Here is an 11,755-nt window from a genome sequence, read left to right as displayed (position 1 = left end):
GTTTGTGGAATTGTGCAGCACGTCCGTAGGATATAAAGTCGGCGAAAAGAAGTCACATTAATATTGGCCAAATAGCACAGCGACATTCAAGGCAGCGAATAGGCCTACTAATTGACTAACATAGGGCAGCTTGAGGAATGCCATGTCATCCAAACGTATTGCATGCAGACTTCATTCGAAGACTTAAAATGGACGACCGGAATGAGATCGGAGGAAGAATGGATAACAACAACTAGCGACAACGGGAAACGTTATAGAGCGATACACTCTTTGATCCCGATAAGTCGTTGTATGAACCACTTATTGCGCGAATGAAATTCAATCACGGTCTTTTTAAAAAACACTTATATCGCCTGAGACTGGTCGGCAACCCCGTCTGCACATGTGAAGAAGACGAACACATGCAACATATGATATTCGGGATGGCTGCTCAAACTTAAAAAAATTATATACGTCAACAATTTAAATGGACTAATATCATGTAATTAACACACTTTGAAATGTTCAGTATTTTAAAATCTGCGTTTCATAAAGCCCAATGAAATTAAATTCCAATCTTAGTTTAGCATAGCGAATTCCCTGAAATTTTAAAAAAAGTCTTGAAATTCCTTGAGAAGGGTGTTGTGTATAAGTTTTTTCGCATAATGATACCTTCAAATTTCATGAATTTTTCCTATGAACAGATTTAAATGTTGTTCATAGATAACAGTCAAAACAGTTGTTACTAATACGTCTAATTTATGGTTGATTGTATGGTCATGAAACCAGAAATCTGCAAATAAAAATATAAACAGGTAAAATAGTAATTATTTTTACCAGTTTGATGTAGAATACAGCCAAAGTTGTGAAATTCAGTTCTTTTTTACTTAACTGTTGATCGGTTTCGTGTATCAGAACCCAGTCTCAAATCATTCAAACAGAAAAGATAATGTATTCCGTGATGGTATGCAAACCATGTTAATATTGTACAAATTTGTGCCTAAGTCAAACTTTTCAGTGTCCATTGGCTTGACAAACTTTCTATACGTTTGCGTGATATCACGGAATAAACCATTTCTGTTTGGAAGATTTGCGGATGGGTTCTGATACCCGAAACAGGTCATCATCAATGAAATAAAAGGAACTAAATTTTGGAAGGTTTGAGAATAGGTTCTGATACCCAAAGCCGGTCATCAATTAAATAAAAAGAACTAAATTTCACAACTCTGGCTGTTTCCCATACCACACTGGTTTACACAAGTTGCTATCCTGTTATTAACTCAGCATGGTCGAAATCCAATTATTTTTACGTTTAGGGAAGTAAGCATACAGTTTAGGATTTATCTACAGTTGACATCAGTTTCCAGTTTTTCGAATATACTGGAATTTTGTCATGATACGATTGGACCTTAGTATATCTTTTATCGGATACTTCCTCATACAGATCGAACTGACGTGAACCTGAGCTCGGGATGACGGTTGTTGAAATCCCTATCCTGTAATCCAGATTTTGGATTTCCGCGATTTCCCTAAATCGCTTAAGGCCAGTACTGTTTCTTTGAAACGGCCCTGGCGATTTTCTTCCCCACCGTTTCTCAATTCGAGCTTCTGCCCCGTCTCTGACGATAAACCCTAATCTTTCGTATTTCCTCAGAAGTCATAGCTCCTCTTACGAGGAACATTGTTTCTATTTTTATACGAGAAATAGTCGGCTTTGCTTATCCTCCAGTCACACAACCTCGAGCAAAAACAAAATAAAAAATACGATTGCTATCAGTGCCATTAAAACGAGGATGCACTATTGACAGAGAAGAGAGAATTAATTGTCATTTTGCCTCTGCAGGATAGGACAGGAGATCGGGCCTGCTTTGATGTAGCTCTTACAGAATATTCCGAACTATGTTTTCGTCCGTTACAAGCGTGGGTTACAGTGGGCTCCATCCATATGACGTTCCTTAAAAACTTAAGATTATTAAGTGTAGGGTACGTTTACAACCAGTCCATTTCCTTAACTTCATTAATAATGATGAGCGACAGTAAAATTTACTACTTCTATTAGCTAAGCTATAGGAGGATCCAACACTAAAAGTTATTTGTCTATCCGTCTGTGACTTTAAATTATGTTCCTGCAACTGCCTGAAAATGTCGGATGAAACACAAAAACGGCACCCGTAATTGCAATTATTGGCTGCAGCTTTACAGAAATTTCGTTTTTTGATTTAATGTATGTATCGATGCAGAAAAGATTATGATTAAGGCTTCACCTGCAGCCAAAAGTTTCTGAAATAATACCTGAGCATAATGATTTATATTTTGCCCAACTTAACATTTTTCGTTTATTCTACGGTACTTAACGTGTGAATATCTTGAAATTTGCTTGTAAGTTGTTCCCAATTAATCAAAATGCCTCGTTTGCGTATTTCGTCAAATTATTGATTTGCCTACGACTCTTATTTGTTTACCAAAAGCGTTTCATGAGATTACCAGTAATCACTTCCTTTCTCTTACTTAAATCTTCAGTATCTACACTACAAAATTGATTTTTCAGAATACATACCTTGCTAGGTTCAAGAATCGATGTTGATATGAAGACTAAATAAAGGACTCAACCATCCATTGATCTCCTCTTATTCATCGCAATTACGGTTGCAGTCCAGATAATTGCTCTATTGCATGTGATGTGTGGATTACATCGCTGCTGAGCTATATAACACAGCGACCAACAACGCTCCCGATATCTATTCGCGTCAAAATAACATTTTGACTTAACAATGACTATTTTCAGTTCAAATGTATCTTAGGAATGATGACATTAACGATTTTCTCGCACATTAGCGCCATACTGCCGTTCCTTGCAGTTAAATCTTACAAGTGGTCAAAAGATACTTTGATGACTTACATATCGCTTAAAAGAAGTCATGACCCGTATATTATTTGAATAACGTTCTTTATCTGCCACTATTTTCCAATTTCAACTTAGCGGTCAATCTCAAAAGCATACATACCTGTACACATATGCTATAAGGAATTCATACGGGAAATCAAAAAGAAATATATATCGTCGATCCCGCTGAATGCAAATCACAGAATCAAACATAATACCAGGTCAATACGCTAACATGTATTACCGAAGAGTTGTTCCAATATTGCGGACGGAACATTCGTACAATTTACACCGAAGTATTAACATGAAAGAAAGAAACACATAGGCCTGAAAATGACATTATATACAGCGAAGGTCTGATGGTGCGATGTGTATTGATTTGCCACTAAACAAAGGAACAGGAAGTGCTACAAAGTAACAAAACCTTCACTTTTCATGGAATGACCCCAACAAAAAAATACGTCATAAATATGTTATGCTGATCCCGTACAAGTGTTGAGTGACAATGATGAGTCATTACTTCGTTGTAGGCAAGACAATGAATTTTTGTCGATTATTAGCACCACCTTTGACAACTGTGATGAATAAAATAGTGACGTATAAATGATTTTACCCATGATGTCTTTTAATCGCTGTTTAATGGCAGTGGATCTCGACCGCCGTTTCGACTGTTTTCTCCCAACCCAGAATAGAAACTGCCCTTCACTACCACACTAGAATAAGGGCGCTATGAAAACAATTGACTTGCAGTCTTCCGCTAGTTCTTCATGGCACAAAAAATTTGCTGTTCTTCTTCCGAAACCGAGACACGTACTTTCAAATTTGGAATTGAGAACATATTTATGAAAGCGAAAAATTCTTGCAATATATCAGCTTGACGCAATGTCCCTCAAACATTAGTAAACCATGGGTAATAACGAAATAACATTTTAACTCCTTAAAAAAAGAAAAAGAAAAGAAAAACAGCCGACAATCGGCTGAGCTTTTCCAGAAACCAATCAGCGATACAAAAACTGAACTTGGCAGACACATACAAAAGCGTAATACATCTCAAGCACAATTTCAAAGTTGAAGGATGTACGTAATTTAACAACGGCAGAGAATAAAAAAGTGAAATAATAGAATCAGAAAATTTCAAGCTGTGAATATAATAGCAGGACTATATCAATCAATTGTTGCTAGAAGCGAAAAGATTGTTTCGTCACTAGTAACACTCAAATGTGCATGAAAACTCAGTGAATTGCTGCACAGCAATAAACTACCGTATACCTCCTTTCTGCATTATGCCGTAGGAAACACAGGATTCGTTAAAAAGAGAATGTTCGACGCAGAAATAAACGTCAGAGACTATTTATTGCCTTGATTTTTTTCTTGTATCCTAAGGATCTGGCTTTTAAGCTACTGAAGGCTCTTCGTTATATTGAAGATATCTAGAAAACTATTTTGTGAACTAACTGCTGATCATCGCTAGATTAGAATATTGGCACTGAGAAAACAACTGAATTTAGAACAGCAAAAACAGGTTATCAATAAATAACAATTCGTTAAAAATCACGTCCGGCCTACTTACACGTTCTAGGCCGCGAGGCTCTGTCAAAAGCAGTTTCCCATTAACTGCGTATAAATAGAAGTGTTTTAAGTTATCAATGGGCATCTTCACATGATCTTGATTTGGTTTAGTACTAAGAGTAACAATATCTGAGACATGACACTTTTCCATGTTAAATTTTCTTTGACGTAATGCCAGAGATCTACATAATCATACGGAGATGATTAAAAAAGTGGCTACAATAATTGTATGTGTAACAAAACATATCTTTCTATAATTTTTGGTCGTAAGGCAATACCACGGGCTAACATAACATTTGCTTTTATAGCAAAAATAATTACAGTTACAAAAATATTTTGTATTAGAAAGTCGAGTGAAGTGTAAGACTCTCCGAAACATTAGGCTCCCTGCAGGATATTTAAGTGTCAAGGAAAGTGCCTGTCATAATAAGAACAGGTAACAAAAGGAATATATGTTTCTCATCCATCAAATATGTGTTTGTATTGTCTTGTTTTCATTGAAATAAACTGCAATTACACACATATTCGAAAGTATTTTTTCATTATTAAGTTGTAGCTCATGTCACTGAATCAGGTAGATCGGCTGTTTTTACAAGTATTGCATGACCATTCATGTCTCTTGACAATTTACTACTGTTTGGAACTCAAAAATGTATCAATTACTTCTCTAATTAAGTAGAACAGTAATTAGAAACGAACTTTAATTTTACGGCTACTTTTTCGCCGCTTGAGGCGCTAGTGTCGCACCAACTGTCAGACGGTAACAGTTTTCACATCAGTGAGGGTCGCGACTGTATTGTTATACTCAGACAATATTAAGCAACACACCACAATTTCTGCGCAGAATAAAGCAAACGGATCTTACATCTACATTAAAGTCTATATCCGGCAAGCAACCTTATAGCATTTGACAGAGGTTACTTATTATGCCATTATCCCTAGTTGGATCTTCTCTATCTCTTCTTTTAATCCAACATAGCGAGGGTCTCAGACTGACGAACAATAGTCAACAAACGGTCGAACAAGTGTTATTTGAGCTTCTTTCGTGGATAAATTACATCTCATTAAGGTTGTTCCAAGCGTATCATCCATCCACTTTGCCTACAATTAGCTTTATATGGCCAATTCACTTAAGTCGCTCCAAATCGTCACTCCTCGTTATTTTAATGTTTTCATTGTTTGACACCAATAGTGTAATCGTACACAGTAACGAATCTCTCCGCTGTTTTATGCGCACGGCGCTACATTTTTATCCAGTATTAGCTGGCACTTCCTGCATTAATCATCGACCCATCGCAAGTCATCCTTGATTTTCAAGTCTGCTAGCGTTGCAACCTTCGTATAAATAACAGCATAGTCTGAGAACAGTCTCACCTACCCTCCGACGTTAACCATTAGATTAATTATTTGTGTGTATTGTAAACAGTAACCCTTCTAGAACTTCACAGATTACGTTTACGTCCGTCTCTTTCGTCCCTTTAGGAAAAACTTGTTGGATTCTCTGGACTAAGAAGTCGTGAATCAAGTCACAAATGTGATCCCATACTCGGTGACCGCATATTTTTTCCACTAAACGACAGTGCGGTACTCTGTCAGATAGACTTATAACAAATATCTTGCTGTCAGTTATGTAATGATAACTAGTTTAATCACGAGAAAATTACAAGAAGGATTTATACTTTGAGCCTAGTAATTAAAAAACACTAAATTTAAATGAATCACAGTTTCTGGAAATTTGATACTGAATAACGTATCACGAAAAACGAACAGACAAATTAAACCAGGCATGTCCAACCTTTTAGCTTACCTGGGCCAAATTTCTGGAGGAAGACGAGTATTTTTGGTCCGCACGTAATATACCTAAAACTAACAATAACAGCAAAAAATGCAAAAAGAAAAAAAGAAGGAAATGGGGCGGGGTTGCCAATGAGAGAGTGGCAACGGAGTTTTTTTTTTTTTTTTTTACCGATCGTGTGGTAAGCTGCCCCTCCTTGGGTTGCTTTGATACTAGCTTTGGGCCGCATGCGACCCGCGAGCTGGACACCTCTGATGTAAACTGTTTGCAAAAGTCCAAATACCTCTTTTTACTGTTATATAGCATGAAAGTGGTTTAAAACCTTTTCTAGATGTTCGTTTCATTTTTATCGAAGCTGTAAACGACAAAGAAACTCCATAAGTATTATGTGAATAATTATTCCTCCTTCATATTTTGAACATAAATAAACTATAAACTATCAATGTGCCGGTAAGTTTTAAAAACAAAAAACAGGAGTGATATGCAAATCACGTAATATTCCTGCTATCTTATGCGTTACCTGATAGAACGAATATAAAGCTTGAATTACCATAATAACTATAGGTTATATTATGTTTCTATTGTGCAACGAAGTCACCACACGCTTCACCGTGTAGTAAATTACCTGTATACTGAACTACCACATACAGTTTTGAATAAATTAGAGCAAATATATTTTCGATATCTTTTCCAGTATGATTTTCCTACTTTTTTTGCACGGTTTACTGCACGCTTCTTTAACCAAATCGAAGCAAGTTTACGAGGCGGGTTTATATTAACGCTGAACATTATCTCTGTCAAGAAGAAACTATAGTCTCTGAGGATACACCACATGGTCCCAAAATGTACTGAAAACATGAAATGAAGCTCCAACAGTCATTAATTTGCAGAATTTTCTTCTTTACTGAAGCCATGACTGGTTTCCGGAAAACGTGCTCATTTTTCGATGAGTACACTCACCTGTTACACAACAGATGGCACATTTTGCTGCTGTGATACACTCCCATTTTCGACTCCTCATTCTGGCCCTCCTTACTTCCACCAAAGAGTTTGTGCCTTACCTGTTAGTCATTAATGTAAAGTAAATGTGTCACACTGCAGCAGTGAGCATAAATAATATAGACGTTTCTGTTCCGAGGCAATGCGCACGGAAAGAATACAAGTACGCTACATTTATGCATAGCCAAGTTTTAATGGCAATTTTTTTTTAATGTTAGTGTTCTGCCCGTTAGGCAGTTTTTTTTCATAATATTGGCTCTCCATTTTTCTCTGCCTTCTGCAATTTCTTTAAATACTCTTCTTGATACTTCTTCATTCTTAACCCTTCCGGTCTACCTTCTCTCTTCCATATCCACATCTCAATAACCTCTAGTCTGCGTACATCTTGTTTCAATATCGTCTATGTTTCTGCGCCGCACTAAACCACACGCCAAACAAAACATTTAACCACTCTTTTTCCCAGCTGTTTGTTCAGTTTTTGCGCACTGTTGCTTTTTCCTCCTGTGGAATGTTATTGTAGTCATTACACTTTTGGTTTTTTATTTATTAGACGCATGTAACATCCTCATTTATTTAAGTTCTTAATTTTTTTTTGTCCTGTTGCGTCTTGTCTTAATCTTATGTTTGTTTTCCTTTTCTTTTTACCAGTGATCGTACCCTTGTTATTAATTCTCACCTGTACTCCTGGTAGCTGTGCTAATAACTTCATCCTCAGCCAAAAGCACCTATCATTAGCGTATTTTATTCATTACATCCTTTTCGCACCAACAGATACATTCCTGAAACTTCCTGGCAGCTTAAAACTATGTGCCAGACCGGGATTAGGACCTGCGACCTTTACCTGCGGACGCAGGGCTGAGTCGCGCTTGGATAGCACGGTTGGTCCAGCATTTGCTAGCGAATGAAAAAGATCTCAGTTTCACCTCTAGGTCCGACAAACAGCTTTATTGTGCTAGCGAGTTTCAAATCGGCGCACACTCCGCTGCAGAGTGAAAATCCATTCCACACATACACACACACTCGTTCTTTTCAAAATATTTCTTTACAATTTCATCCAAATATGTATATTAAAGAACAAGGTTTAGAGGGATAGTATCCGTGTCTGACACTTATGCCTACTAGGCTTCCATTTGTTTTATTCGTCCAATCTATACTTTATGTAGTAAAGGAACTGCAGAGTCGAAAACTGCAGCCATAAACGACACAATGCCGTACTGTTCGGGCACAAACGCAGAGAGACAGTTTTTCGGTCTCTCAGTCAAAGGTTGTGATTTTGACGAAGAACGTTTAATATGTTTCGATGTTTTCCTCTTTATAGACTAATGTACGTTGTCTAATGTCTTTCTTTTTTTTTCTAGTAAGCAAATTCATTTCGTGAAATGCGGAAAATTTCTAAATTATGCACTAATACTACGATCTCTTCACTGGACAACACCAGTTTTCAGCTGCAAAGTTCTCTAGGCATGGAGAAATGTGGTGACCAAGAGTACCAAATCTGGCGAACAGATTGGATGTTCCGACAATTCTTACGAGAAATCGCCCAGTGTTCCCACAGCCAAAGCACCGCTGTAGAGAAAGGCATTGTACTAATGAGAGTTCGACAACATTGTCAGTCATCCGGCGATACATCGCTGCGACACTGGATGCATAGTCGGGAGGACGACAGTTCAATTTCCCGTCCCGCCATCCGGATTTGGCTTTCCCGTGATTTTCCAACAGCTTAAGGTTCCTTTGAAACGGCACAGCCAGCTTTCCTCCTCAGTCACAGCTAGTCCTCTAGCTCCAATGAGCTAGTCGTCGATTGGACGTTAAAACCTAATCTTCACCCGCCTCCGTAAGATGAAGACGTCAAAGCACGCCTTCGTGGTGGCACTCGACTCAGAGGTAAGCCGATTCGTACTGCGGCGGTAGATGAAATCTTCACTGCCACCATTTCGTCGGGAAGGGGAGAAAATGTGGTGGCGCAAGTTCCTGATCACCAGTCCATTCCTGGCGGGGTCAGGGATTTTCTCTACCTCGTGATGGCTGGATGTTGTGTGCTGTCCTTAGGTTAGTTAGGTTTAAGTAGTTCTAAGTTCCAGGGGACTGATGACCATAGATGTTAAGTCCCATAATGCTCAGAGCCATTTGAACCATCACCAGTCCAATGTCATGGATTGAATTCCAAGCCTGTGTCGCATGGACTGAAGGCACGGGACACTGTTGACGGTGATCCGTCAACAGTGCTAGTTGCTTGGTGCTATTTGCCAGGAGTAGTCTATGTGTCGGCTGCGTGTTTCATCTTTAGGCATCTATTACACTCAGTAATTACATTTACGACACAACTGTTACATATCAGCAAGGAGATAGACTAATGACCGCTGGGTAGGAACGCCGTTCCCGGCAGGAGGCTCAACACACACAGTGGTATATTCCAGCCAACAATGCTATACGCTGTTTACATTTACGACGGCGTTCCGAAAAGAAATGCCTCCGATTTTTTTAATATGAAAACAACAGTTATTAACATTTACACCTTTATTCTTCATGTCTACATTTTTATTCCTCATCATAGTCATACTGATCCGGCCGTTATGACCGAGCGGTTCTAGGCGCTTCGGCCTAGAACCGCGCTGCTGCAACGGTCGCAAGTTGGAATCCTGCCTCGGGGATGTATGTGTGTGATGACCTTAGGTTAGTTAGGTTTAAGTAGTTCTAAATCTAGGGGGCTGATGACCTCAAATGTTAAGTCCCATAGTGCTCAGAGCTTTTTTTTTAGTCATTCTGGCCACGAACATATTTGTCCCAACGAGAGACCAGTTTGTTGGTACCTCACAGTAGAAAGTTTCACTTTGTTGATGGAGAGACAACTTCACCTCTACCTGCATATCTTCAATCAGTATAAATGTGAAGCTCTCGAAGGTGTTCTTCAAGTTTCTAGAACAGATGAATATTCGATGGGGCCAAGTCGGGACTGTAAGGAGGAAGATTGATGTCAGTGAACCCTAGGCGTCTCACTGTTGCAGAGGTCGCAGCGCTCGTATGCGGTGGGGCACTGCAATGCTAAAGGACAGGGTGCAACCCAAACTCGATTACAGCACGCTGTTTCTCACGCACCGACGTAGTTACGTTACACACCGCTATGTTACACGGTGCAATTCGGAGCCCTCTAGCGGCAGAGGGTTGGTTGGTTGATTGGTTCGTTAGCTGATTTTGGGGAGGTCATTGGTCCCATTGGATTAGGGAAGTATGGGGAAGGAAGCCGGCCGTGCCCTTTCAAAAGAACCATACCGCCATTTGCCTGAAGAGATTTAGGAAATGCGTAGACATGAAGAATAAAGATGTAGAATGTTATTTAGAAGGGTTAAGAGTTTTCATATAAAAATTTCTGAGGCATTACTTTTCAGCACACACTCGTGTCTTACCCTAATCATCCTTCCTGCCTTTCGTCGCCCGTGTGAAACCTAACTTTTCTCACAAGATATCACGCAGTGAGATGCATGCAGTGTTTCTTGACTTCCGGAATGCTTGCTAACCGAAAGTACGATCATGTGGGGTACGAAGCGAAATTTGTAAATTGAAGGATCATTGATAGGGAGGACGCGACATATTACCTTGGATGGAGAGCCATGGAAGGGGTGCAAGGAACTTACGGCGTTTCCCAGGTGGTATGTTGGGCACCTTGTTTATTTAGTGTATTACTGACCTGACAGACAATATTAATAGATAATAAGATGTTTTGCAGCTGATGCATGTACCTGTAATAAACTGCTATCTGATAAAATCTACACAAATATCCCCTAAGAGCTTCATAGGATTTCATAGCACTCCTTCAGGACACAAGTGGCCCATCGTAACCATTCGACCGCCGTGTGGTCAGCACATCGCTCTCCCGGTCGTTATGATGGTTTTCTTTGACCAGAGCCGCTACTATTCAGTCAAGTAGCTCCTCAACTGGCATCACAAGGCTGAGTGCACCCCGAAAAATGGCAACAGCACATGGCGGCCTGGACGGTCACCCATCCACGTGCCGGCCACGCCCGACAGTGCTTAACTTTGGTGATCTCACGGGAACCGGTGTATACACAGTGGCAAGGCCGTTGCCTCGGGAGATTTCATAGGGGAACAAAAATTGGCAACTTGCCTTGAGTGTCGAGAAATGTGATATTGTTGCTTCTTACAAAAGGCAAAAACGTAGCATCATTTGACTAAAATGTCAGCATGCCACAACAAGAATTAGTTAACTGTTTCAAATACCTAGTTGACACAATTTGTGAGGATATAAAATGGAATGACTATTTTGACTCATATGCTAAGAGGGTGGCAGGCAAGTATTCACTGGTACAATAGTGGTAAACCGCAGTCGTTATACAAAAGGGATGACTTAAAAAACACTCGTGTGATCCCTCCTCAACTGATCGGTAGCCATACTAGGTAGAACTATCGGGGGAGGGGGGGGGTTGAAAATATACAAAAAATGGCAGCACCAATGGTCACTGATTTGTGCGGCCCATGATGGGATGTCTTGACGAAAACGCTGATATAGACAC

The 11,755-nt window shown here is 39.4% G+C and overlaps 1 pseudogene; it reads right to left on the bottom strand.

The window, feature by feature from the left end:
• Nucleotides 1-11,192: 11,192 nt before the first annotated feature.
• On the bottom strand, nucleotides 11,193-11,310 carry LOC126089952 (5S ribosomal RNA; annotated as a pseudogene).
• Between the last annotated feature and the right edge of the window lie 445 nt (nucleotides 11,311-11,755).

The sequence above is a fragment of the Schistocerca cancellata genome, chromosome 6, assembly GCF_023864275.1.
Source record: "Schistocerca cancellata isolate TAMUIC-IGC-003103 chromosome 6, iqSchCanc2.1, whole genome shotgun sequence".
NCBI classification, from domain to species: Eukaryota; Metazoa; Arthropoda; class Insecta; order Orthoptera; family Acrididae; genus Schistocerca; species Schistocerca cancellata.
The sequence above is the reverse complement of the archived record's forward strand: the minus strand, read 5'-3'. Positions and strand labels throughout refer to the sequence as shown.